This window comes from Schistocerca gregaria, chromosome 2 (assembly GCF_023897955.1).
Source record: "Schistocerca gregaria isolate iqSchGreg1 chromosome 2, iqSchGreg1.2, whole genome shotgun sequence".
Classification (NCBI taxonomy): domain Eukaryota; kingdom Metazoa; phylum Arthropoda; class Insecta; order Orthoptera; family Acrididae; genus Schistocerca; species Schistocerca gregaria.
Genome location: NC_064921.1, coordinates 895,793,624 through 895,821,162, shown reverse-complemented (window position 1 = coordinate 895,821,162; position 27,539 = coordinate 895,793,624).

Below are 27,539 nucleotides of genomic sequence, written 5' to 3'. Positions count from 1 at the left end.
CCAATGGCCAATGTTTGTGTCGCCCTCTAATTAGGAAACAAACTGAAGAACACGTTTGCCGACGCCAAGTCTGAGGACCGCTTGAATTTTCAAGCGCAACAGTCTGATTGACTAACTGCAATGCTGCATACCTTGGAAACGGGATAACGTATACAATTTTTTTCTCACCAATTATTTCCCAGCACCACCTGCCTTGCAACGCCTTGCAGACAATGTGTTGGATTTATATACCGGCGTAAAGAGAAATTAAGCTCATCATATTACTTAACTAGTCACCGTGTAGCTGTAAAACCTGCTGGTATAGCTTACCACGAAACGCGCAAGTTTGCGAGAGTAGTAGATTAGAAAGACACGAATCTAATTTTCTGGTTTATTATCAACCGTTCGTCTGTGATAACAATCGGTCTCTCACTTATTTTTAAGTCATATAGACGAATGCTAAGCTGGTTCTTAGTATCTACCTCAGGTAAAACAGTATACACTCAGTTAAAATACAAGGTATGCACCATTCGCAGGCAGATGTTGCAGGTGAATTCCATCCCTTAGGCTAACTGACGACTGTTGGGTAGGAGGGACAACCGGATACCAAGTTATAATAAAAATAACTTTGACAAATCATAAAAAACAGTAGAGTCTTTACGACGGGGTAAATGACAGGAAGGAGAGAAGCAGTGCTTAGCTTAAGGATATCCACTAATTAGTGTTTGCGCTTCAATGGGGAGTTTCGCTACTGCTAGGACACACCAGTATCGCGTCTTTCAGAAAATTCAAACAACTGAATGAACCTGTCAGTTAACTTTCTTAAAACTGTTCTACAACAATAAACAGTTTAACACTGAGTTTCTACGTTAAGTCGGGAGTTATAGCGTATGATTCGCACTGTCGTTCGTTGGTCCCAACAAGTCACCTGGCAGCTTTCTGGCCTGTCCTCTCTATGTCACAACTGTGCACCACACTAACATCCAATTTTTCTTTCTCAGTTTCCCGTCTTCTGACTGGTTTGATGGTGTCCGCCAAAAGTTCCTCTTCTGTGCCAGCCTCTTCATTTTACAATAGCTTGCAACATACAATCAGGAGATGTCAGCATTTGAGAGAAGACATGTGGTTGGACTCAAAGAAACCAGGTAGAGTAATAGACGAATCACTTGACATTTGAATAGGAGGATGTTACTATTCGACTATGTTGGCAGGAATGGGTAAATAATGGGCGAACAAATCGTCAAGAAGGAAGTGTGACGGTACGGCACATAAATGGACATTTGGAGAAAGGGAAAAGAAGTTTTTGCTATGAGACGTGTAAACCATAAATTATCTAAGGACTAAATACGTCTGCATTATGTATAACATAATTAAGATTGTAAATTATTATTATAAAAACACAAATACCGATGTAATTAACAAAACACAGTATTTTTGTATCATCTCTGTGTAACATGGGCCACGAAGATCAGAGACAGTGCTTTGATTGAACGAGGTCTGTCTCATGTTTTGTTTCGTCTAGAGGTAGGCCGCCATTCTAGCGCTGGATAATATTTAATGTAAGTTTGGTTGTATTTTAGTAAAATATCCTTATAATTGCCGTTAGAAAGTGTGTATAATTGACTTAGTTGTAACCTCTCATGATGGCAACCATTAATTATATTTAGAAAATTTTTACAGAACTTCATAGTGAAGGGAGCTCATCTCCCCTAGCAGGATTTGGTCGGCCATTACGCTGACTGTATTATATAATTAAAATTTCATATCATAATATAAAATTTTAAATGTGAGAGACTTCTCAACTTTGATCTTTCATTAATTTCAAAGTTAAAGACAGTAGTGATAAATTTCATTTACTAAAATCCACAGCACTGAATGAGTTCAGTATGTTTCATTTTGGCCGCCTAACGGCAGATGAGATACTCTCCAGTTATGCCTTGAAAATAAGGAACCACAAATATTGAAAATCAGCATATTCAATAAGCTCTACAATATCTCAGTTAATCTTTGTGACATTGGTTCAAATGGCTCTGAGCACTATGCGACTTAACTGCTGAGGTCATCAGTCGCCTATAACTTAGAACTAATTAAACCTAACTAACCTAAGGACATCACACACATCCATGCCCGAGGCAGGATTCGAACCTGCGACCGTTGCGGTCGCTCTGTTTCAGACTGTAGGGCCCAGAACCGCAGGGCCACTCCGGCCGGCCTTTCTGACGTTAGCTACATAAATAATCAGTAGCCCCTGAGACCCATATTAATAATTACAGTTTGCATAAGAGTACGCATGTTTTCCTTTCTAAATAGCAGCGCTCATGCAAACTGTTTATTAGAAGGCGGTTAGTCGCTCGTTGTGTTTAAAAAATATTATATCGTACGTACTTCGGGGCAGCCGATGTCCGTGCGATTGTAATCGCGGTATAAGTTAATTAAAAGTCTCATGCTAGCCCACAATATTTAAAGCCACCCCAACAAAAATCATAAAATATAATTATAATAATAAAAATATATAATTATTCCCTGATAAGTACCACACCCACACCCACACACACACACACACACACACACACACACACTCACATATATATATATATACACTCCTGGAAATTGAAATAAGAACACCGTGAATTGATTGTCCCAGGAAGGGGAAACTTTATTGACACATTCCTGGGGTCTGATACATCACATGATCACACTGACAGAACTACAGGCACATAGACACAGGCAACAGAGCATGCACAATGTCGGCACTAGTACAGTGTATATCCACCTTTCGCAGCAATGCAGGTTGCTATTCTCCCATGGAGACGATCGTAGAGATGCTGGATGTAGTCCTGTGGAACGGCTTGCCATGCCATTTCCACCTGGCGCCTCAGTTGGAACAGCGTTCGTGCTGGACGTGCAGACCGCGTGAGACGACGCTTCATCCAGTCCCAAACATGCTCAATGGGGGACAGATCCGGAGATCTTGCTGGCCAGGGTAGTTGACTTACACCTTCTAGAGCACGTTGGGTGGCACGGGATACATGCGGACGTGCATTGTCCTATTGGGACAGCAAGTTCCCTTGCCGGTCTAGGAATGGTAGAACGATGGGTTCGATGACGGTTTGGATGTACCGTGCAGTATTCAGTGTCCCCTCGACGATCACTAGAGGTGTACGGCCAGTGTAGGAGATCGCTCCCCACACCATGATGCCGGATGTTGGCCCTGTGTGCCTCGTTCGTATGCAGGCTTGATTGTGGCACTCACCTGCACGGCGCCAAACACGCATACGACCATCATTGGCACCAACGCAGAAGCGACTCTCATCGCTGAAGACGACACGTCACCATTCGTCCCTCCATTCACGCCTCTCGCGACACCACTGGAGGCGGGCTGCACGATGTTGGGGCGTGAGCGGAAGACGGCCTAACGGTGTGCGGGACCGTAGCCCAGCTTCATGGACACGGTTGCGAATGGTCCTCGCCGATACCCCAGGAGCAACAGTGTCCCTAATTTGCTGGGAAGTAGCGGTGCGGTCCCCCACCGCACTGCGTAGGATCCTACGGTCTTGGCGTGCATCCGTGCGTCGCTCCGGTCCGGTCCCAGGTCGACGGGCACGTGCACCTTCCACCGACCACTGGCGACAACATCGATGTACTGTGGAGACCTCACGCCCCAAGTGTTGAGCAATTCGGCGGTACGTCCACCCGGCCTCCCGCATGCCCACTATACGCCCTCGCTCAAAGTCCGTCAACTGCACATACGGTTCACGTCCACGCTGTCGCGGCACGCTACCAGTGTTAAAGACTGCGATGGAGCTCCGTATGCCACGGCAAACTGGCTGACACTGACGGCGGTGGTGCACAAATGCTGCGCAGCTAGCGCCATTCGACGGCCAACACCGCGGTTCCTGGTGTGTCCGCTGTGCCGGGCGTGTGATCATTGCTTGTACAGCCCTCTCGTAGTGTCCGGAGCAAGTATGGTGGGTCTGACACACCGGTGTCAATGTGTTCTTTTTTCCATTTCCAGGAGTATATATATATATATATATATATATATATATATATATATATATATATATATATATATATATATACCGCGATAGAAGCAATTGGCCCAGACAAACCACAGAATGTGAAGAGCGAATAATCGCTAGAGTAGCACTCTTAGTTATCATCAATCCAGCATACAACTAGCACTTCAGTGACCACAACGACGATTAATACACTGCTCAGCGACAGGGGGCCGAGACCAAGGCGCCCCTTGCGTCGGCTACTCTTGCCTTCTGTATACCAACAAGCCCTTTTGCTGTGGTGACCGTGACATTCTCCCTGAATGGAGTAGAATTCTCTTCAGAAATGAGACCCGCTTCAAAGTAAGCCACAGTGATCAGCGAAATGTGTCTAGAGACGCTCAGGACAGTGGAGGGACACCACCCTGACTCTCGCCCGCCATTTTTTTCATTCATTACTTTTCTGAGTGATTTTATACGGCTCGGTACGGATTCCTTTCCTGTACCATGCCCTTGATCTCAGAATAGCACTTGCAGTTTACGTCCTTAATTTATTTGCTGGATGTATTCCAATCTCTGTCTTCCTTTACAATTTTTTCCCTCTACAGCTCCCTGTATACTCGTGCCACGGAAGTTATCTCCTGATGAGTTAGTAGAAGTGCCATCATTTTTTTGCTTCTTCTTGTCAGTGTTTTCCCCCTCTATTCCCTTTCTTGCCGATTCTGGAGAGAACCTCCTCATTTCGTGGCTAATCATTCAATCTAATATTCATTTTTTTTATCACTTCATCTCAAATGTTTCGATGCTCTTCTGTTCCGGTTTTCTCACAATCCATGCTTCACTACCATACAATTCAGTGCTCCAAAACTTCATTCTCAGAGTTGTTTCCTCCAAATACCAAGTAGCAAACAATTTTTGCTCATCTGCTTTGACCCTATATATCATAAATGTGTAGCTTGTATTCCATTCCGGAAAGTAATTCCTGCTACAAGTTACTGTTAATGAAGGTAACGTCCCAATAAAGCTTTATATCGTGTTTCTTCTGGTTCTTCACCTTGAGACTTCCAACCGTATGGTAAATTTCGTGAAGTATTTCGCAAACGGCATTGACTTACGAGACGGGATAGGATCTGCTCACTGAACGCAACGATTGTTTTGGCCACGTATATTGTATAGCCTTGGTGCAGAAACTAGGCGGCTTTCTGAGTCTGTTTAGGTGAATATGAAACTTATGCTCCATACGCGCCTCAGGAACACAATATGGATCCCCTTCAACACAACGAAGTGTTCTAAATTATTTTCACACAGTCGTTTTTGTTACAGGTTAGTCTGTAGCGTCATTGTGAGAGTTCGACAGGAATCGAGTGGCATATCAAAACAAGTATGAAATGTGGACTCTGCAGTGTGGGGATACAGTCAAGAAGGCGATGCCGTCATGATCCTGGAGGAAAGAGCGAAATGCTAATATGTTAAAAATCTAGATTCATCGAGTACGTCACGTATGTGGTGTACACAAGGAACTATCAATGTCTTCGTTACGTTGCGAAGAGCGGACAGAATCGCGTTTTGGACTCACGAGATACCTGAGAAAATTGTTGAGCCGTAACTTACCCCTCCGACGCCTTCGAAAAGAGAAGATTAAGTCTCAGAAGATGGGGACTTACGTTCCCGTAGGCTAAATCTTAATTAGGTTTCGGCGAAAGTTTTAGCTCTACAAAGTACTCTTTACGCAGGGGAGAAATTTTCTTAAGTATGAAACGGTGTAGAGCGAACGTTTACATTTTCTTTGTCGCTTAAGCAGTTCTTGTGAGGAGGCCCGAGGGAAAGAACGACACTGCGTTTTACAGGATAATAGTGTTTATTTGCCTTTAATTTCAGACCGCTGTCGAGTATCTCTCACAGCAGATTGAAAACGGCAACGTACGCCTTCTGGAACTTATTAAAGACAGATGCGAGCAAACAAAGATTTAATAAGCCAGCGCTTGACGTCCTATTGACTAGTAAATAAGGAATATCCTTGCTTTAGACAGGAAACGGAGGAGACATAAAGATTTTACCTTAGTATTGTAAGATATCTTGGGAATGAAAACTAAACGACGTGGTTGATTATTATTATTATTATTATTATTATTATTATTATTATTACTATTACTATTTTATTTACTTTCTCGTTTCAGATCCCTGGACTACAATTACTCAGTTGCCTTCACTTCTTGAGTTCCTTTCTGTATTACCATATATCTTCATTCTGCTCATCTTCTGTGAATATCGTGTTTTTATTGCCTTTTCAATCGGATGGATCCGTCATTCCCACTATTTTTGCTCGAACCCCTCTCTCTGTTCCCTTTATGTGATCCCACACTTCCCTAGATCCTAAAGTACTTCCTTCTCCCAATAGATTTGTGTCTTTGTGTTCTTCTGGTAAGACAGTATCATGCTTACAACATTTTCTGGTTTATTTCTCTAACAACAACAGAAATTCAATTTCTTTTCTTGATAGTGATTGTAATATTTTCAAAAGTTCCCCTGCAATTCTTTGCTTGATCTCAAGTGAAATTTAAATTCATTCGCTGTCACTTTTTTCAGCCCAGGATCTCTGTTAGGAATTTCTTCCTCTTGTATCTATTTATGAGAGTCGCCTTCCGGTAATTCCCTCTGCTACATATAAACAATCTTATTCTTCTTTTCGTTTTTGCCTAGTCAGAACTACTTTAATTCGTATCAGAGTCGTTGCTTCTCCGTTCTCCAGTACCCTTTCATTCCCATTCTTTCCAACTTTCATCACGCTGATGTTTTTGTCCTGGAAATAATTCTTCCTTAGTAACAAATATCAGCCTCAATTTCTTATTTCAAAATTAGCTTATTTTAAATCTGTTTCCTGGATACCCACTTGTTCCAAAACCATTTGCACCTTTTGGATTCAGAGTACTTTGATTCTCTCGTTCACATGAAACAGTATTATCTGGAGTCAACCATCTATAGCCCAAACTAAGGATGTATCCAAAGAATATCTCCCTTTTTCCTCATGGTGCCCGGAAGCCTATCGGGGCTACAGGTCATGGTACACTGGTCTCTCGAATTGACTATCTCCTGTTCTTTGAAGTCCCAGAATCTCCCTGTGAATCCTTTTTTCCACAAGTTCTAGCTTCTTAGGTATTTCTGTTCTTACAAGACCCAGATTTGTTACTATTATTATTATTACTACGTACTAGCCAGCGTTCCTCGATTACTTATTCATTCTCATCTTACACGATATATCGAGAGGAATAAAACGTATCTACAGTTTGTAACGGACGTCCTACTCTGGCATTACTTTTCCTCAACAGAAGTTGTCGATACCAGTATTATTTTTCGTATTTTGGACAGGACAGGATTATCTCAGTAGCTTTTATGAAGACTTTTATATATTTTATAGACAGTATGTTATATTTCAAGCTAAAATTTTTGAAAATAAATTACTTTCTAATTTTATTTTTCTCGATGTTATAATCGATAAGCGTACAGCTAAAATTTTTTTTTTAGAAACTCTTGAAATTACGAACTATTGGCACACAAAATTTCTATTATTAATTACGCAATAGTGTACTGGATACTACGTAATTATGTAACAGAAACTAGTATAAATTCATTTGTTGAGAAAAATTTTAAACCCTTTGGAAAACGGTTTTTTCTTCACAGTGACAATGTAGTAAGCATGCCTCTGATGTGATCAGACGTATTTTTGTATTTTTCCGAACAACGTAATTACGGCTTTGCTAATGTGAAAAATCAAAAGTCTGTATGATATATTCAAATGAGTAAAAATATATTTACGTAAAAACTAAAATTCTGCAACAACAATCTTCAAATTTATTTAGATCACTCCAACCGTGAGGATCTAAAATGTGGCATTTTCAGCTTTAAGACTCAGACCCCTAGACAAGAAGATTTGGAGCCAACTCTACATGAAAAGCTAAGTAAACTAGAAAGTTTATTGCAATCTTCGCTCTTGTCAAATCTTCATAAAAGATCGATGTGGACAATAGATGGATTTAGGAAGGAGGCAGGAAATTAAAATTTCATATTAAAAGTCAGCCCTTCCTGCTCCCGAACCTGTCACTAAGGATGTCTTACCCAAATAATACTTTTTCTAGGTAGTGATAAATGTACCAAAGTCAACTGAAATTATTCCAATCATTTCATACTTAGGCTGACATGTGCACCCCACCCCCATAACTAAGTAAGCTATTAATTTCCTATCCCCATAGAACTTTCTCCTAAATATTGAGACATACGTGTTCCAAATTGGATTGGAATTTCATACTGCATTTCAAAATTACGCTTGCACATCATTCTTTCCACAGTACCTCCTTATTCCTAGGAAGGAGTGCTAGATGTGTCTTAGCCACAGAACAGTTGTTTTCATACTGTAAGTCATGCGAGACCAACTTCAGTTGAATCTAATTCAAATGTAACAGTAGCATTGTTCAAATCTCGCCATTTCCTACCATCAGCCCTTTGCCCCCTGAGTTGTCTGCGGCACTATGACCAATCAAGTAAAAAACTCTGGAAACTATGGATTGTATAAGGATAAAAGTAGTGTACGATTATTTTTACATATCTCCACACCATCGGTAAGGGTATCAGGGACAAAGTTTTCCACGTAGTATCATATGTTGAAATCTGATCATCTATTTTCTGGGATACAGTTATATGCCACGGTTATCCAGAGTTACGGGCGCAAGACGTGACTGAAAGCTCTTGAAGAGCTCTCTAAGACAAAAAAGGAAGGAAACCACAACGCCAGGAATGGAGATCCAAATATGTCACAAACTGATGATAACATAAGTCTGCAAAATTTTTAACACTGGCGACTCATTGATGAATGTGTGAGGATGCTGCGCAATTTCAAGGCGCAGCTGGCAAAGATAGTTAACAGGGTATATGTCGATACAAGGACATAAAGTCTTTCGGAACTTCGTTCTGTGAACTCAGCTAGACAGTAGCTATACATCGCAGATGGGAACGTGTACATCAGCCGAGAGAGGATATGAGTTGTGCTCAAAGAATCCAACTGGAGTAACTGGTGAATCGTTCATATTTGAAGAGCAGTGATACCGCTATTCGGAGATGCTGGTAAGACTGGTAAACCATGGCCGGACACAATGTCAAGATGTAAACAATCGACCTGGAGAGATCACAGATTGTCAGAGAGGCACTTATAAACCTGGAATCATCATTACCATCGATCAGATGTGCACCTGGTCCCGCAGTGACCACAAGGACCATTAGAAGGCTATTAAACAGAAAGGCAGTTGAGCTCACGTCACCCCCTTCGCCGTTTACCATTAATCTCTGTAAACTGACAAGCCTGTTTGCAGTGGTGTCACACACATTCAACCTGGAACCTCTTTGATTGGATTGGAAGTGTCATCAGCGATGACTCCCATCTTGAACTTGACCCCATCGACCAGCAAAAATGTAGCTGGAGACACCCTGGACAGTGTGGCATTCGCCTGCCATATGGCCTGACAACGAGGATTGACTGACTACAGTGCCTGTTCGTTTCATAGCAGGATCGCTTTGGCTGTCATCTGCGGCACCCTTACAGTGCAATGGTATGTCTACGATATCCTGTTTGGTTGCCCTTCGTGACTAGCCTACCTGGACTTACATTCCAGTAATATAATGCCAGCCAGCAGAGGGCGAGAGTTTCTACTGCTTGTCACCCCACTTACTAAACTTTACTATTGCCAGCAAGGTTGTCACACCTCCTCCCAACTGAGAAAGTTTGATGTATTACGTGCAGGGCATCCCAATCAGCTCGGGATTTTCACAATCTAACGCTCCAGATGGATAGAATTTGGCACGATGTCACTCACGAGCACAACCAAAAATTCTGTGAATCAAGGCCTAGCCGAATAACTGACTTTTTTAGAGCCAGAGTTGGGCCTACATGTTAGGGATTTGCTTTTTTTGTGGTGTGAATAAATCATTCAATTTTTATGCATTTATAATTATTTGCTTGTCTGTACACGTACATAAAATCTGCTGATTTTCACCTCATTCAGATGATTCCTTCGTACGTGTGCCGTCTTTTTTTTTCCTTTTTTGTCTCCCCTCTTACAGTGTATTAGGGTAAGTTAGTAATCATCGAAAGGCACATTAAGCTTCAGGTTGATACACAGAAAAAACCGAGAAGATATAGTGATGTGTGTGCGAAGGTGGTTGCCCTTTGTATCCCATCTGTGGCTAGATGTGGTCTCGTCCAACGTGGTTGCTAGGAATATGGAAGTTCTGTCATGCAGAGAGTTGGAGAAAGGCCGAAAGATGGGTAAGGAGTAAAGCCCAGCAACGGCGTGGCCTACCAGCGTGGACACCAGGCACTTCTCGTCTTCAAGTAAAAGCGCGAATACGCTTTGCGAACGATGGCGAAAGTTGCCTAAGATTACCGATTCTAATGACGACCGCGTGAGAGCATACACACCGGCCACGCGGGTGTCACAGACGCGTGAGGGCTTGTCTGCAGCAACGCGGATTTCATGCACATGCGCTAATATGCACAAAGGTGGCGAATTTGCAGTGTATGCACGCCTGATGCTCTTCACTTAGCATCAGATCTGGTGACATTTGTGTGAATGACTAATAACGAGTACAAATATAAGCTCGTTATTCATGAGAAATAAAGACTATTCGAAACTTTATTCACATATACGAATAAAACCACATATTCGGCATCTGTGAATAAATAGTGTTAAGGGTAACAGATAAATCTGAAATCAAATTGTGTTTATTGCTTCCATTCTTTGTCATTTACTAAACGAATGTTGTTTTTAGAACAACCCTTTTTTGAAGCATCTCAACAAAACTTAGTTTGATTTACAGAGATATACCGTTGTGACACTTCCTACGCAAGCTATGTACTCCTGAATTCGTCTTTGATCATGTCTTCTATGTATGACTTTCAGCTCGCAATCTTCTTTAGCAATAACTGAGAAATCATAAATTTCTCTGTAATTTTCGGCAAATAAATGGCTATACTGTAGGTATCTGAAGTTTCTTGTAAGCCTACATTGGTCATGGACAGCAACAGTGTTTACCACTTGTTTTTAAATCGTGGGTAAGACTTTGCTGCAATAATTCCAGTTGTTATAGAAAGGCGAGAAGGCTCTTTCAGTCGTTTCTTGACAGCCTCACGATACATAAGTTGCAAGTGTGCTGAAGTATTACTAATCCTTTCTTATACTAGAATCCAATTACTCTTGCGGGAATTTTGAACTCATAGCTCTACGTAACTACATAGACGGATATAGGATGGAAAAACTATTACATACCCTAATGGCAAACCGACTCATAGTTAATCCTAAAACACTCTCAATGACCTTGGACGTCCAGCAGGATTTCATACATGATTTATGTGGTCTTAGACTAAAGATCTGATAATGGTAAACTTTAGGAACCTCTGTGTTCTTGCTTCGTTCACTCATTTTAAAGGACTTCAACCACAAATTCCGCAGTTATATCAAGAAGACACTCATATCCAATAGTGTTACCTGTCAAAGATACTGAAGGTGCTGACGAGTGAGAGTTTTTGTCGGCTGCATTATCATTATTGCTGCTAACGTTGAGTTCTGGCACCATGTTAGCAGAGAGAGGAGAAGATATAATGCCGGTACAGTGTAAGGGATCCGAGTCGGTAGTGTAAGAAATGTAAAGCACTTGGCAGGCCTTCTGCCAACAAAAAAAAAAAAAAAAAAAAAAAAAAAAAAAAAAAAAAATAAATGCGTGTACTGCAGTTCCTTCACTGGACTGCTGGGATTTCGTGGCTTTACAATGCCAGTCTTGAGCAAGCTGATACGTGGGGAACGCATGTTGCTGTCTTCAGTGTGTGTCGAAGCAGTCATACCTAGCTGTAATACTGAAACGATTTTCATGTTGACTTTGACACGTTATAGCACCTGGGGGAATTTCCAGTCCTGGAAGGATGTACAGTATGTCTTCAAATTTAGAACCGTATCTTCCTGGCACACTATTTTCCTAAACTCAGCTTTCATTTATTATGGTAATTGCAAATTCTTATCGAACATCCATTGGGTGATGAAAACTTCCCCGTTCTTCGTTTATCTACCAGAGTGTCAGAAACGTATTCTATAAATTGCCTAGTCCGAGACAAGAAAGGTTGTTTTATTGTTTTGTTAAACTCCTTTCACCCATATGGATGAAATAAATGTTCAGGTAAACCAAATGCCGCATATCTGACAGGGAACCACGGCATCAGTGCTCCCTTGATTGATATGGAGCTTTTCTGCGATATTCTGAAGTTTCACGAGATTTTCATGTAAAACTGACTGCATAAAAATAGTTGAGGCAGTATATTTTTAGTCTGTTCCAACGCTTATCTATGTAAACTTATAATCTGCAGTGAATGAAAAAAGTGAAACATCGTAAATATAATTTTCATAATTGTAAGCAAGTACGTTTGTTATGAGAAAAGAGGGATAACATATACCCCGTCCATCAGATGCTTGGTGAGTACTGTGGCTGCCTAGTGTGTTATAGCCCAAACTACTGAGGCTGTCCGCCCATAAGCATTTCTGTGCTTCATTTGTTACACTGAAAATCAACTAAGGCTGTGCTCAAGTTGAAGGATGCTTTCAGCACTGCAGTGTCCTACTAGGTGTGGTGGTGTGCCCCTTGAATTCCTCCCGCCTCTGAACAGGCATACAGCCAGTTCTAAGGGAGTCTACGTTTCAGCATGTACTCCGTACTACGGCGTAACTTAACTTGGCATTATTGTCGTTGTTATAGGTGAAAGATGCAACAATAACAGAGAGAAACGTAGGACTAATCGGGGATCGAACCTTAAGCCTACATTTTGCAGTCTGGGAATCAAGCTAATGAGCTACAAAAGCACATTTTTAGGCAAGGCATTAATAAGTTATTTATGAAACAGAAACTCTGTTGAGGCAAGGACAAATACTAATTCTGTGCAAGATATAAACAAAGAATACGTTGGCATTGTATTATGTTAATCGTTATTAAATTTACAGATTTTTATTGGCGAATAAAGTTATAATACCCATCTTTTTTCACCACAACAACTTACACTTCCTTTCTCTTCCTGTTCACATTATATGACGTAACTAGTCTTACTAGTTGATTTGTTAAATTCACTCATGAAAGCTTAGAGTCTTGATAGATTGAAGTTTTTGATAAGCATAAACAAAGATGATAATTATTGTCTGTTGCAACACTCGTGAACATAAACATCTTTAAATTTGTTTTGTTCAAAATATGTCAAAATGTTAGTGTGAGTTTAACAGCTCACTAAAAGCCAGCATTAATTCATCAGCTATTATTCTATGGAAATATACAGTTCCACATCTGAAATAATGGCCGTTGATAACATTCAATATTCACTTACTACTTTAATTTTCGTTATACTGTGGTAATACTTGGTGAACCTCAGGTGTATAGCACACACCTTCTCTAAGGGAAACATGAAAAATCGCCAGTTAAAAATAAATTTTAGTTCTAAATGTATTTGAACGCTTTTCAAGCCGGCCGCGGTGGTCTTGCGGTTCTAGGCGCGCAGTCCGGAACCGTGCGACTGCTACGGCCGCAGGTTCGAATCCTGCCTCGGGCATGGATGTGTGTGATGTCCTTAGGTTCGTTAGGTTTAAGTAGTTCTAAGTTCTAGGGGACTAACGACCACAGCAGTTGAGTCCCATAGTGTTCAGAGCCATTTGAACCATTTTTGAACGCTTTTCAAGCCCATTACTGCCGCTACTTTGTGTCAAAGGTGAATAGTAAGAGTATATTTCCTTACAAGTGAAGCAAGGGCACGCGGCTGTAGCTCATCACTACATGAGTGAGCGGCACGTGATGCTGACTGAGTGAGTCAACTGCTAGCACGTGCTTCCAGCGTGCATGCTTAGCGACAGATGCAGATGAACGTTGCTCACGTGGTTTCGCCATGTGGGTGCAGTCCTCTTGTTAGGAATGACTGTATAGATATGGGCCATGTAGTGCCTCTTAAATCCTACACAGGATAACAAGAGAAAGGGAAGGATCTTGATTAAGAGAATTATATGCAGGTAGGAGGATGTGAGTGATCTTAGGTAGAAAAAAGAGTACCAGGGGAAATGTGAAACTGTGGTGGAATAAGTAGTGGCACTCAGAAGCACAAATTAGAAGCCTGAAGGATAGTGGAATGTGTCTCATCATAGTAACGCATGTGACTCCTTCCTGACATTCATGCACGGTGCATACGTACGTCGATATGTATTCAACTGCACTGTTTTTTTCCGAAGGTTTGAGCAATGCACAGTAGGTTACTGAAGTAAGAGACTGTGGAATCGAAATGAAAACGGAATCTGCCCAAACGAGTGAGGATCATTGGCCCCAGTGGTATGTTTGACATCTTCCGTGTCTGTTAAGTGATGGAAGCATCAGATCTTCTAGTACAGTTTATCATGGTTCTTTGGAATAGTAAAGCATGGTCCAGTTTCCAAGATTTGTATGACCACCAATGCCATAACTGTAGATCATTACTGAAAATACACTGATGAGCGAGACTGCCCCCTGGACACGCATCACTTTACACTGGATTCTAAAATCTATAAGTGTGCACTTGAACCAAATCCTAATGAAAACTCGAGTCAAGTGGCGCAGTAGCTTGCACACTGGACTCCCATTCGGGCGGACGACGGTTCAATGCCGCGTATGGCCATCCTGATTTAGGTTTTCTCTGATTTCCCTAAACTGCTCCTGGCAGATGCTGGGATGGTTCCTTTGAAAGGGCACAATCGACTTCCTTTCCCGTCCTTCCCTAATCCGATGAGACCGATGACGTCGCTATCTGGTCTCCTCACCCAAACAACCAAACCCAACCCCCTCCTAATAAAGACACCGGAACGCAATGGACACGAACAAAAGTGGATTAGCACAAGCTTCAGAAAACTGAAAGATACTCTTCGAACCTCCACATTGTTAGAAGGCAAGCCACTGAAGGGGTCGACTGACCGATAAAACAACAGGTCAGCAACAGTCTTATTATGGAACGGCATCAAGAATATCGTACATGATTTAGAAAGAATGAAGAAAACATTGTTGGCCTCATAATTCCACAAACAATTAATTGACAGCAAACAGACACATTCACTTTGTCCACCTGGACCTGAATCGTGATGTTAATTCACGAAGCCTAAAGTTTCAAAACTGTATTTTGAACATAAGAACTCTATTACCGATGTTGTTGCAGGCGCCATCAAACGAAATTGTGGGAACATGGCTCACTCAGATCTCGTCTGAAGGGGTCTACATATGCGCATTCACATTCCCAATGAATGTTTCAATAGTATATCTAGACAAGGGTACCAAAAATTGTGTTTATAGGTTTAAATACACTGAAACAGGGAGTTAGAGATTCTGCACTAATATTTGGTTGTACAAAAATGGGGGAGAATAAGAGTTCAAGCGCATCTTAACATCAGCCCAAGCTGTCATACTGCAAAGAGTTTGAAATTATTGTCTCTGGAACATGAGAGGTCTCTATTGCCGTGGCATAAAAGACCTGGTGGCAGCATCAGGACCCATTCTCTCTTAGAGCCGTTTTGATATCTGATGCTATACAGACAACGCCTATTCGCGGCTACGACTTGTGCTTTACTTCAGAGAGTCTCTTCGCTGTCCACAATGAGGCCCAGACACTACTTTTTGCTGCATTATTTATAATGAGAAACTTTGTGATGTGGAGAAATACGAGTTAAGTAAATCGTCTGTTTACTGTTAACTTGCTCACAATCATTTCAGATCTGGTCTAGCTTTAGTACAACGAGAGTGGCCATACCACTTTGTAGCCCGCCTCTCCTTGCTGTTGTGTATGAAGTCGAACAAAACACATTCAGATAGAGTTTTTCTCTCTATGAGACAACTTTTCTGCTACTTATGTTACTTCCTTGTATTTTAACATTCTGTCCATTCTTCTATTCATCACATATTACTTGACTTCCCAATTTTACCCAGGAACTCCTCATTTCATACTCGTACTCTCAATTTTCATGCTGCCTCTGTAACATCGAAACTCAAACACTGCAATTCTCGTCTTCTGTTTTTCTCATTGCGCATGATTCACATCCATGCGGTGGCGTGGTACTCATAATATTCTCAGTGACTTCTTCCTGAAAGGGGGGCCTGCATTTGATACGACTCCACTCCTTTTAGTATGAAAAGCTCTTCACTATCTTCGTCAAACATTATTTTGCATCCAAGGTGGCAGAATTCCTCCACATCGTCTACAGTATGCTCAGCACTTCTTTTGCCAAGTTATCGCTTATAGTATTTATGCTACTTCCCGTAACTTTCGTCTTTCCTTGGTTAAGTCTCAGACCACATTCTGTGAACATTACGACGTTTATTCCATGTGTTGGTGTTGTGGTCTTCAGTCCTGAGATTGGTTTGATGCAGCTCTCCATGCTACTCTATCCTGTGCAACCTCCTTCATCTCCCAGTACTTACTGCAACCTAAATCCTTCTGAATCTGCTTAGTGTATTCATCTCTTGGTCTCCCTCTACGATTTTTACCCTCCACATTACCCTCCAATGCTAAATTTGTGATCCCTTGATGCCTCAGAACATGTCCTACCAACCGATCCCTTCTTCTAGTCAAGTTTTGCCACAAAGTTCTCTTCTCCACAATCCTGTTCAATACTTCTTCATTAGTTATGTGATCTACCCATCTAATCTTCAGCTTTCTTCTGTAGCACAACATTTCGAAAGCTTCTATTCTCTTCTTTTCCAAACTATTTATCGTCCATGTTTCACTTCCATATATGGCTTCACTCCATACAAATACTTTCAGAAACGACTTCCTGACATTAAATCTATACTCGATGTTAACAAATTTCTCTTCATCAGAAACGCTTTCCTTGCCATTGCCAGCCTACATTTCATATCCTCTCTACTTCGACCATCATCAGTTATTTTGCTCCCCAAATAGCAAAACTCCTTTACTACTTTAAGTGTCTCATTTTCTAATCTAATACCCTCAGCATCACCCAGCTTAATTCGACCTCATTCCATTATCCTCGTTTTGCTTTTGTTGATGTTCATCTTATATCCTCCCTTCAAGACACTATCCATTCCGTTCAACTGCTCTTCCAAGTCCTTTGCTGTCTGTGACAGAATTACAATGTCATCGGCGAACCTTAATGTTTTTATTTCTGCTCCATGGATTTTAATACCTACTCCGAATTTTTATTTTGTTTCCTTTACTGCTTGCTCAATATACAGATTGAATAACATTTGGGAGAGGCTACAACCCTGTCTCACTCCCTTCCCAACCACTGCTTCCCTGTCATGCCCCTCGACTCTTATAACTGCCATTTGGTTTCTGTACAAACTGTATATAGCCTTTCGCTCCCTGTATTTTACTCCTGCCACCTTCAGAATTTGAAAGAGATTATTCCAGTCAACATTTTCAAAAATTTTCTCCAAGTCTACAAATGCTAGAAACGCAGGTTTGCATTTTCTTAATCTAGCTTCTAAGATACGTCGTAGGGCCAGTATTGCCTCACGTGTTCCTATATTTCTACGGAATCCAAAATGATCTTCCCCGATGTCGGCTTCTACCAGATTTTTCATTCGTCTGTACAGAATTCGTGTCAGTATTTTGCAGCCGTGACTTATTAAAGTGACAGTTCGGTAATTTGCACGTCTGTCAACGCCTGCTTTCTTTGGGATTGAAATTATTACATTCTTCTTGAAGTCTGAGGGTATTTCACCTGTCTCATACATTTTGCTCACCAGATGGCAGAGTTATGTCAGGACTGGCTCTGCCAAGGCTGTCAGTATTTCTAATGTTCATTCCATAAAAGGGGTGTTTTGATTACACCTCAGGGTTACAAAGTTATCAACCAATATTACCACTCATGTTCTTTCTTCCTGCATATCAATCCAAATTATACAATACTCTCTTAATTCCGTAATTGATTCTTCGATGTACAGCTCACGTAGAAAAGTGGGACACTTCCGAATGCAACCAACATAACCTAGCTGTGTCGCAGGTCCTGTAATCTCAGTGGGTTCCACAAGAGACCATTAGAGAACACTGCTCTACATGTCAATCAGTCCAGATGTAAAAAAATACCGTGATGGGACAAATATTAGAAAACATGTTATTAGAAGCGAGACAATCCTCGCTTGTAAATTAAACTTCATTACAATAAGTGACATGGCAGAAGTCTTACGACACTCATTAAATGACAAGAAGAGTTTTTCTCGTGACCCGAATTTGAACACACTGTTAAGCGAACAAAGCTTGTGAGTCTGATCGAGACCGGATTAGGCATAAAGAGACGTAAAGCACAGACGTGTTCACCAGCATCAGTTTAAATGGCCTAATGTCCGAACCCGAAAATAAATGATGTTACGTTTAGAGGGAATCTAATGAAGCCTATACTGTCTATGAGAATTAACCACGAAATGTATGTAATAAAGTGGAATGCACAAGTGTGTTGATGGACGGGGAGTAGAACGCAGTACCAATTTGAATTTATAATTAAGCACAATCAGATATCAGATATTTAATATGGACACCAACAGCGTGATAGTGGGATCTGGAACGACGATACAAGTGGATTTTGCCTGACAGGAATTCTAACCTAGCACCTCTCGATATTGTCTTATAGCCACGAATATACATGAACTATTTATTATTTCTCCACCAGTGGAGATACGTGCATATTTTCGGTTAGAGGTAACGGAACGATTAGTTCTGTGCTGACTGGAACACCAATCCCACGCATATCGTCATTGTTGGCCCCACACAAAGTGGCATCAGCTATCCAATCCTCTTTCACTAGTAGATGTGTGACGAGCGCCTCTCGTCGGGTAGGCCGTTCGCCTGGTGCAAGTCTTTAGATTTGACGCCACTTCGGCGACTTGAGCGTCGATGAGTATGAAAATATGATGATTAGGACAACACAACACCCAGTCGCTGAGCGGAGAAAATCTCCAACACAGCAGGGAATCGAACTCGGGCCCTTAGGATTGACAGTCTGTCGCGCTGACCACTAAGCTACCACGGGCTGTTGGTTTGGACAGTGCCATTCATATTAAAAAAGAGACCTGGATAACTTCGGCGTTTTGAGGAAACAACAAGATGATGGGGCACGTAATGTTATGTGTGCCTCACTGCTTTTTTTAAAGAAATTTGTGCATGTTTTTATTCTGAGAAGCTTAGTAATGTATGTAAATACCGTAAATGTAAATGTGATTCGAAAAGTAGTTGAAGTGAAGTGAAGCACAGCTGCACAGCACGAAACTCTTTATCGCACAATCCCCGCAACGACAGTAGTTGTGAATCTTTGAGTATGGACTCTAAAAAGAAAATTTAAAAAAAAAGAGGACTGTTAATCTCTATCTTATGGAAAGAGAACGTGTTGCTAGGCCATTGCACAGAAAGTATTGTAAAATTTAATAAAAATCGGCATTTTAGTGATAAAACCGAGTAAAGTATGTGTAAGAGTTTCCAAACATTTATGCATACAAATTTTCTGGAAGTGAAGAATAGAGATATCTTGTATTTGGAAAAGGGGGTGAACTTCATTGTCGTGGCCGTCTGTCAATCGACAGAACCTTAAGTGTACAAAGTTCACTAAAATAAAGGAGAAGAAATGCCTTCTCTATAGTTTTCATTCAATAAGTAACAACCTCTCATAACTTCTCAATTTCAGTAACTGCATTATGTTCTTGTAGAGTAGTATAGTCCTGAACTCCACTGACCAATTTTGATGTAGCAGGACGTGTAGTTTGAAGGAAGTTTGTGTGCCAAGCAATATCCTTTTCTCACTAAAAGCAAATTGCTGTTTGATCTTATTTACTTACAACAGTGGTCCCTTAGGTATGAAAAGCTAAGAAAACTTGGGCTCAAAGCTATCGGCAATACGACCAAGTAACTAACAGAGTCGTATTTTAAACGTTAAAGAACAGAAACTTCCTCCAAATTGTAATACGTCACCAATTGGTGCAGAAGCTGATCATTCAAGGAGGCAGCAACCAAAATTCAGGTACCAGTTACGACTTAAACTAAAAATCTCAATCAAAAATCAATCTCTCTCTCTCTCTCTGTCTGTCTCTCTCTCTCTCTCTCTCTCTCTCTCTCTCTCTCTCTCTCTCTCTCTCTCTCTCTCTCCAGATACATAAATAAATACTCATATTATTACGATAAAAGTCGTTTTATAGACAGTATCATCCCGAAAGGTTCAAATCCAGAGAAAAATTAGAATCGTAGATCTAATCCGAAGGCCAATATTTTCAAACTCTCGAGATCACTTAAAATAAGAAATGAAGGTCCTGTGACCTTACACGACGACTGATTCATAAAGCCAGAAAACAATAATAATGTAAGGAAGCTTACTAGAGAGAGAGTTCCTGCAGGCAGCAAGTTCCACCTCTGATAGCCAAAACTAATCCATGACAACAGTGATAAGAGACATCAGTGCTTGCACGGTAAGGTTTAGTTGTTCATTCTTTCAACAGGCTACTTGAGAGTGGAACGGTAGAGAAACAATGAGTCAAGCACTTAATTGTGAAGTGAATAGTATTCATGTGGATATGGATGCACATGTGAAGGCAGGGGAACAGCAGAAGGGATAGATCTAAGAATGGATGGGGGTGTGTAAGTGCAAAATAAAGGAATGAAACGCTTTTAAAGTACTCTTTACTTAGACGTAAACCACAGATCGCTTCATCTTAGGCCAGAGGGAAAAGGAAGGACTGTTTTCAGAATGAGGAATGAATTATTGGCATGGGGACGTAAAAGTTTACGGTTTCATAGATTTTAAGAGTAATGGAGGAGACAGTTACGATAAAAAAATTAAATGATAATTTTTACTTTCAATGGAAACGGCTAGATTTGTTTATAGCGATTTCGGGGAATGGAGTAGAAGGCAATGGATGTGATAATGTAAGAGAGGGGGGAAAGAGAGAGAGAGAGAATGGAGGAGAATTTAACCAGGAGTAAATGTAAGACGAAATCGTTTGCATAATTTCTGGAGGACGGACGATATATTAGTGGTTGGAGGGAAAGAAAGAGATGTATTTCGAACAACACAAAATACTTTTAAAGCTTCTATCCAAACATTACTTTGTATCTAGACAGGGTATAAATGAAATAAAAATCGAATATTTAACAAACTTTACATTCGAAACTAACTCCCCTCGATTGGAAAGGCATACCCAGAACCCCACATTATTTTGTACCCCTATCATGCGTCTTGCTATAGAATCTATAAACTGTCCATTCTAACAGCCTGAAGAACCAATTCCCCCCCCCCCCCCCCCCCCCCCAGACTTCAAGAATGGATGCACAAAGAGCGTCTGCTGTAGTTGGCTGGTGTCGTGGTCAGTTCTCTGTTAACATTCTGGCGACCTCATCCTACAAGTTATTAGTAAGGTTCATATCAGTCCATGACGTTAACGCCAACCGTAAAGAGCTGCTGGTGAACAAATGTAGACTTGTGAACGGGAGAATGGTCCTCTTGCAATGTGATGTCTCCTCCTCCATACAGCATTCACACTGACGGAAAAATCACATTTTTCAATATGTGGACGTGCTGCCTTTGTCGAGAGTTCATTCTACTCTGTGAAGAACTCCTGCACCTCCTACAGAAAACCATCCCCAGCAGGAAACAGACAGCCACCCACTTCTCATCGTGCTGTTCTGACCTATAAACGATACTTAAACTGACGTTACTGGCGGGAAACACCTCCTCGTCAGTGAAAAGGATGTTTCCTCATGACGCTCTCAGATGGGGCTCCGCATATGTCAGCTGCTATAAAAAAATTACTTTCCCTGAGCTCTTGTTTCACGGCGGATCGTCGTGCATACGTTCCAATCTCTCTCAGCCTTAGGCCTTTGGTCTTGGCCGCGGTGGTTGGTCTCCCTCCACAACTGCTTCACGTTCAGAAAGGGATTTTTTCTGCTTTTAGACATCAGCTCCCTGTCCTCCTGGTGTGAGTTCTCTCTCTTCCTGCCTGATCCAGGAGCGCTGTTGTTAGTAACCTCTTTCAAGATAGTTCCTCCACCAATTCTTTGCTGTTTCATGGGGTACACCATACCTTCTACGATTGCAACAGAGAGGCTGATGTGTATTTCTGCTTGCCGCTCTTATACTAATACCAGGAGAGGAATTAAACATATTTACGTTACAATTGCGCTATGCAGGGCACTATTCATTTTTTGTAAGCTCTCTCTATTAGATAACGTCTTAAGAAGGTATGTATTCTACCAAGATAACTAAGCCGATTCTAAAAGTTTTGGTTGCAACCTTGCCAAATAGTTCGGTATAAGTAGCATATCATTCACATTTTTACCGCTTATAAAGTGTAGTCAATGCATCTGAAACAATGATTACTGCATGATGGATTACGCCCTGCCGAGGCACTTATTTGCACCGCAATGTTACAAGATTGCTCTGCAATTTAAACTTCAGTGTTTTTCACTATTCCACCCGAATACGAAACTCGAGAAAAACGAACGCTAAACCCCTCATGAGCAAGCTCTAATTTCTCTTCTGTTATTACTGTTGTAATGGCCGGCCGGAGTGGCCGAGCGGTTCTAGGCGCTTCAGTCCGGAACCGCGCTACCGCTACGGACGCAGTTTCTAATCCTGCCTCGGGCATGGATGTGTGTGATGTCCTTAGGTTAGTTCATTTTAAGTAGTTCTAAGTACTAGGGGACTGATGACCTCGGATGTGAAGTCCCATAGTGCTCAGAGCCATTTACAGTTGTAATGTTATTACAGTTGTAATATCATCCCGTGTATGGCGGTGGAAACAAAAACTGTTTGCATTCAGATGAAAAAGGGGGGGGGGGGGTTGAAATGTCACGGAAATATTGTGCCATCGAGAAAAAGCGTTTGTTTTACTATTGCGCCCCAACTCGTCCCCCTCCCCCCCCCCCTCTAATCCGCCCCACCCAACCGTGAGGAAAAAAAGGAAAACTGTAGTGTTGGCAGAAGAGCCAACACCGTATTACGAATGGAGGCCGAAATTCACGCGTTTTAGCTCACGCAGGCTGGCGTCAGGAGGGAAGACCTATGCTGACGTGAGATCTGGAACATGATAAGGAATTAGAATTCAGAAAGCGGGCGTAATTAGTTTGATACTTAAATTTAATCCATTAATGATGAACGTCGCTCTTGACGGTACATGATTCACAATATTATCTGTTCAGAATAGTAACTGAATATGGCACCTTACTAGGTCGAAGCAAGTAACGTAGCTGAAGGCTATGCTACACCTGTCGTCCCTGCAAATGAGAGCGTCTGTAGACAGTGAACCATCGGTAGCAAAGTCGGCTGAACAACTGGGGCCAGTGCTAGGGAGTCTCTCTAGTCAAGACCTGCCGTGTGGCGGCGCTCGGTCTCCAATCACTGATGGTGGCGACACGCGGGTGCGACGTATACTAACGGACCGCGGCCGATTTAAAGGCTACCACCTAGCATGTGTGGTGTCTGGCGGTGACACCACAAAACCATCAACAACACACTCTCCTCTAATTCACTATACTACAAAATCAGCTGCCTTCTTTCAACATTTTCCAAATACTGCGTCAACCCCGTCAGCTAATGATAGAATTGAGTCCAGCATTATTAAAGAAGAGGTAGAACAAACGTAGTGTTTGCGGGCTCCTCAGTATTCTTCTTGGGTCTTCTACGAGTTGTGTCAATAACCCAACATTTGTTTCGTTTTCGCCACCAAATGTGATGTTTCCCGGTTACGCTGTTCGTATTTGCACACCTTATGACCTACGTTAGATCTATAACCCTCATAATTGATTTACTTATCGACTTCTCGAATTTGACGAAACCTTCTTAGTAATTATGTGGAGAACCTCATACATTTTGCTGTTTGGGGTGAACTGTCACGTTGTGCACAGTGAAGATATATTTTCAACATCATTTTAAAATTCGTTTTGCTCTTCTGAGGAATTTACTATACGGCAGCATTATCTGCTACAAATCTAAGAGAAATGCTCTGATTGTCTGCTAAATAGTTTATGTGTATTAGTCATAGCAGGAGGTCTGCATCACTTCACTTACGGAGTCACAATCGTCACCTCCATTTCAGTAGGTGACGCCCCAACAGCTGCTGCAAACTGTGACATTTCAGACATGAAATGACGAACCCAGTTGCACAACTGAGACGATAGTCGATACGAAGCTAACATTGGGTCGGAAGCCGCTTGTGAGGAATCATATCAAAAATCTTTTTGGAACTCTTTAAATACAGAATCAGTTTGAAAACAGAGTGCGAGCTGTGCCTCACAAGAGTAAGGCTTTCCAAATCCACGCTCGTTTGATGTCAATAGCTTAAATATTTCAGAGTATTTCATAACGTGAGACAAAATATTTGTTCACACTTCTTGGTACATGGGGATGTCAATGAAATGGATCTTTAACTCAGTGGATTACGTTTATTTTCTTTAATACGTATTGCGGTGGCATGTGCAGCTTTACGTTCTTTTCCCTCACCATGAATATTAGTTTACTCCTCATGATGCTGTAGGAAAAGTAATTAACCCGCTTCATCGTCGATGCACAAGATGCCCTCCCAAATTGTTAGCTCACTCAAGAAATACATTACATGTAGAAACTAATTCGTCTGGCTACTACTAAGGTAGGGTCACAACTTAGTGGAACATGTCAGATGACGATGTGGTTGTTTTGTTATTTCCTGGAATGACAGAGGACTACCTTACAAAATCCACTTGATATATTCGTGGTGTACCAATCGAAGTTTCTGAATGAATTCCATTCTGGTGTGTCATCGACTTATCAAATATATCTTGACAGACAGGGGTATTATTTTCACGCAACAACTACCACTAATCTCATTGTCTACACTGCGAATTATCTGTATCAGCCCATAACAAGAGCAATGAGGTGGCGAGCAACGTTGAAGTTGGCCGCTTGCTCTGTCAAAATGTCGCTGCACTGTAAAGAATAAGAGGCAGTACCTCTAAGTTCGAAACTGGTGCGTGAGTAATATTTTACCTACTCTGTAACAGCTACATCAAACTCAGAATGACGTCTTTAGAAATATTGTAAATGTCTGCTACATCGAGTAACCAGTAAATATGGAGGTAAGAAGCATAAAATATTTCCGAACGGCTGCTAAAAATACTCAAGTCTGTTAATGAAATTGTATCATTGAATACCCTGTTACCTGTGTTTCATCGAGCAAGTACTCACACAGCCACACTGTCATGCTTACATTGTAGTCCAGTAAAGTAACTTGAGTACGACAAAAGACTTCACGTTTTATTGAGATAGGCCTTCGTTGCATGATGAAGAGACACCCGTTTTTTAGTGGATTGCATATTAATAGCGTTTTCCGTTGGTTTACTGAACAAATTAGACACACTGAGAAATTGTCAACAATGTAGCCCTCCTATTTATCGAAAACCGTCAGATGATGTGCAAATAGTTTTTTGATCTCACGAATGTTCTGACTTGCTGATTGTGTGTTAAGCCACGTTTAAAGCACACTCGCCTAAAACAAAAACAAACAAAAGAAAACAAAACTAACTTCGTTGGTGGTTGATCGATAAGGGGTGAGAAGAATAAACACAAGCGTGTGCCGTATTAGGAAACGTGTGCTAGGCGTGTTTGCGAACCAAGCTGTTGCCTTCTAGATTACATTTGTTACTCTGTGACTGCAATTTATCTCATTTGTTGGCAACAATTGTCAACTTCAATGGACACATACCTGTAAAACATTTAGTAACACAAAACACCTTCTTTGTTCCATCAGATGTATATTAATGACAATATATTTTGCAGATATATACAGCCCATAGTGTGAGATAATGTTGATTATGTGTTACGCACTATTTTCTCCTTATGACGTACTCTTACGGATCTTCAAATCGCCATCAGGCCACACTGATTTAAGTTATTGGTGATCTCCATAAATCTGTGTGGCATATGCGAGGATCTATTCTCTGAAAGAGCACATGTGACTTCATTCCTCTTCCTCCCCAGTTCGAGATACTGTATAGCATATAATCAAGTTTTCGACGAGATGTTCTACTATAATCCTCCTTCCTTTCATTTAGCCTCAATATGACTACTGAAGGCAAGTCTTGCACGGAGGTTGATTGGTCGTAACACTTCCCTTTTGTCGGGTACACTGTCATTGAAAATATCAGTAAATTTTTGAGGAGTCCTTCATCAACGCCTGAATGTGGTGATAAATTTATCTCAAAAATATTGTACTTTAAACGATACAACTTGGCTTTCTTGATTATACTTACTTCATACAGGGCACAGGTGTTACGAATTGCCTCCACTGCCTTCACCCTTTTATTAAACACGAAGAGAAAGCGATGTCACCGACATTAGACCATACTCAGTTGTAGACTCCGCTTTTTAGTATGTAAATGACGCTCATCATAATGTCAAAAATGAGAAATATTCGATTTGTCATGGTGCGACCTAGCTTACAAATTGAACAAGATAATACCCTAGTTACACACTCTTATAGCAACATGTCATAATAAATTGCGATAGAACTTGCTGAAACATGGTCTTATACCATACGCAACGTTACGTAATGTTATACTTGCTACTTCAAGCGTAGAAAAGTCCTCTGGAGATCACAGGCTCCGTACGCGGTGTATTGCGATCTCTTGGGCAGTCGCCAGTCTGTGTTAAGCGGCCACCTGCTGATGGCCTGAAACTGACAGACACACACGAGACCTTTCATAAACATGTTTCTGTATGATTTTTCTTTTACTGACTGATTAGAAAATGAACGAAACTGTCCATGACCTACTATCAGACTGATACTCTTATGATACAGACGGAATATGACTTAAAAAATAAAGAAAAAGAATGTGTTTGATATGGAGTGGCAACTTCTGACACCAAATGTAACAGCAAGACCAAATGTAGCGGGAAGAAGGCACCATATTAAGACTCGTCCAAGCTTTCCAAGTGATTTATTATTTCCAACTACAGTGCCTCGATCTCCTCAGTCTGTTTCATCGGGTCCGTGCAAGTGTGGCTGAGCGGTTCTAGGCGCTTCAATCTGGAACCGCCCGACCGCAGGTTCGAATCCTGCCTTAGACATGGATGTGTGTGATGTCCTTAGATTAGTTAGGTTATGTAGTTCTAAGTTCTAGGGGACTGATGACCTCAGATGTTAAGTCTCATAGTGCTCAGAGACATTTGAACCATTTTTACATCATCGGGTCCCGCAATGCTGAGGACACCACTTAAACTGTCTGCGAAACGGTTTGGCTCGGAGTGGCTGCCTCAGCGACCCGTGCAACGCCCCACAGTGTGTCGGCCTTGTACGGCTGCGGAGTTGCGTCGATGTCAGGATGCACCAGCAGGCCACTCAGTGGCCTCTGTCCTGCTTGCCTCAGCGCCACTCGCCGGGAAGCCGCAAGGCAGCCCAGCAGCGTGCTTCCTACCCAGTGTGGCTAATACTGCAGCAACAACAAGCGCCCACGATCCGGCAGCTGAATCTAAGGCCTTCGCCCTGGATGTCTCCAGTGCATGTTGGGAA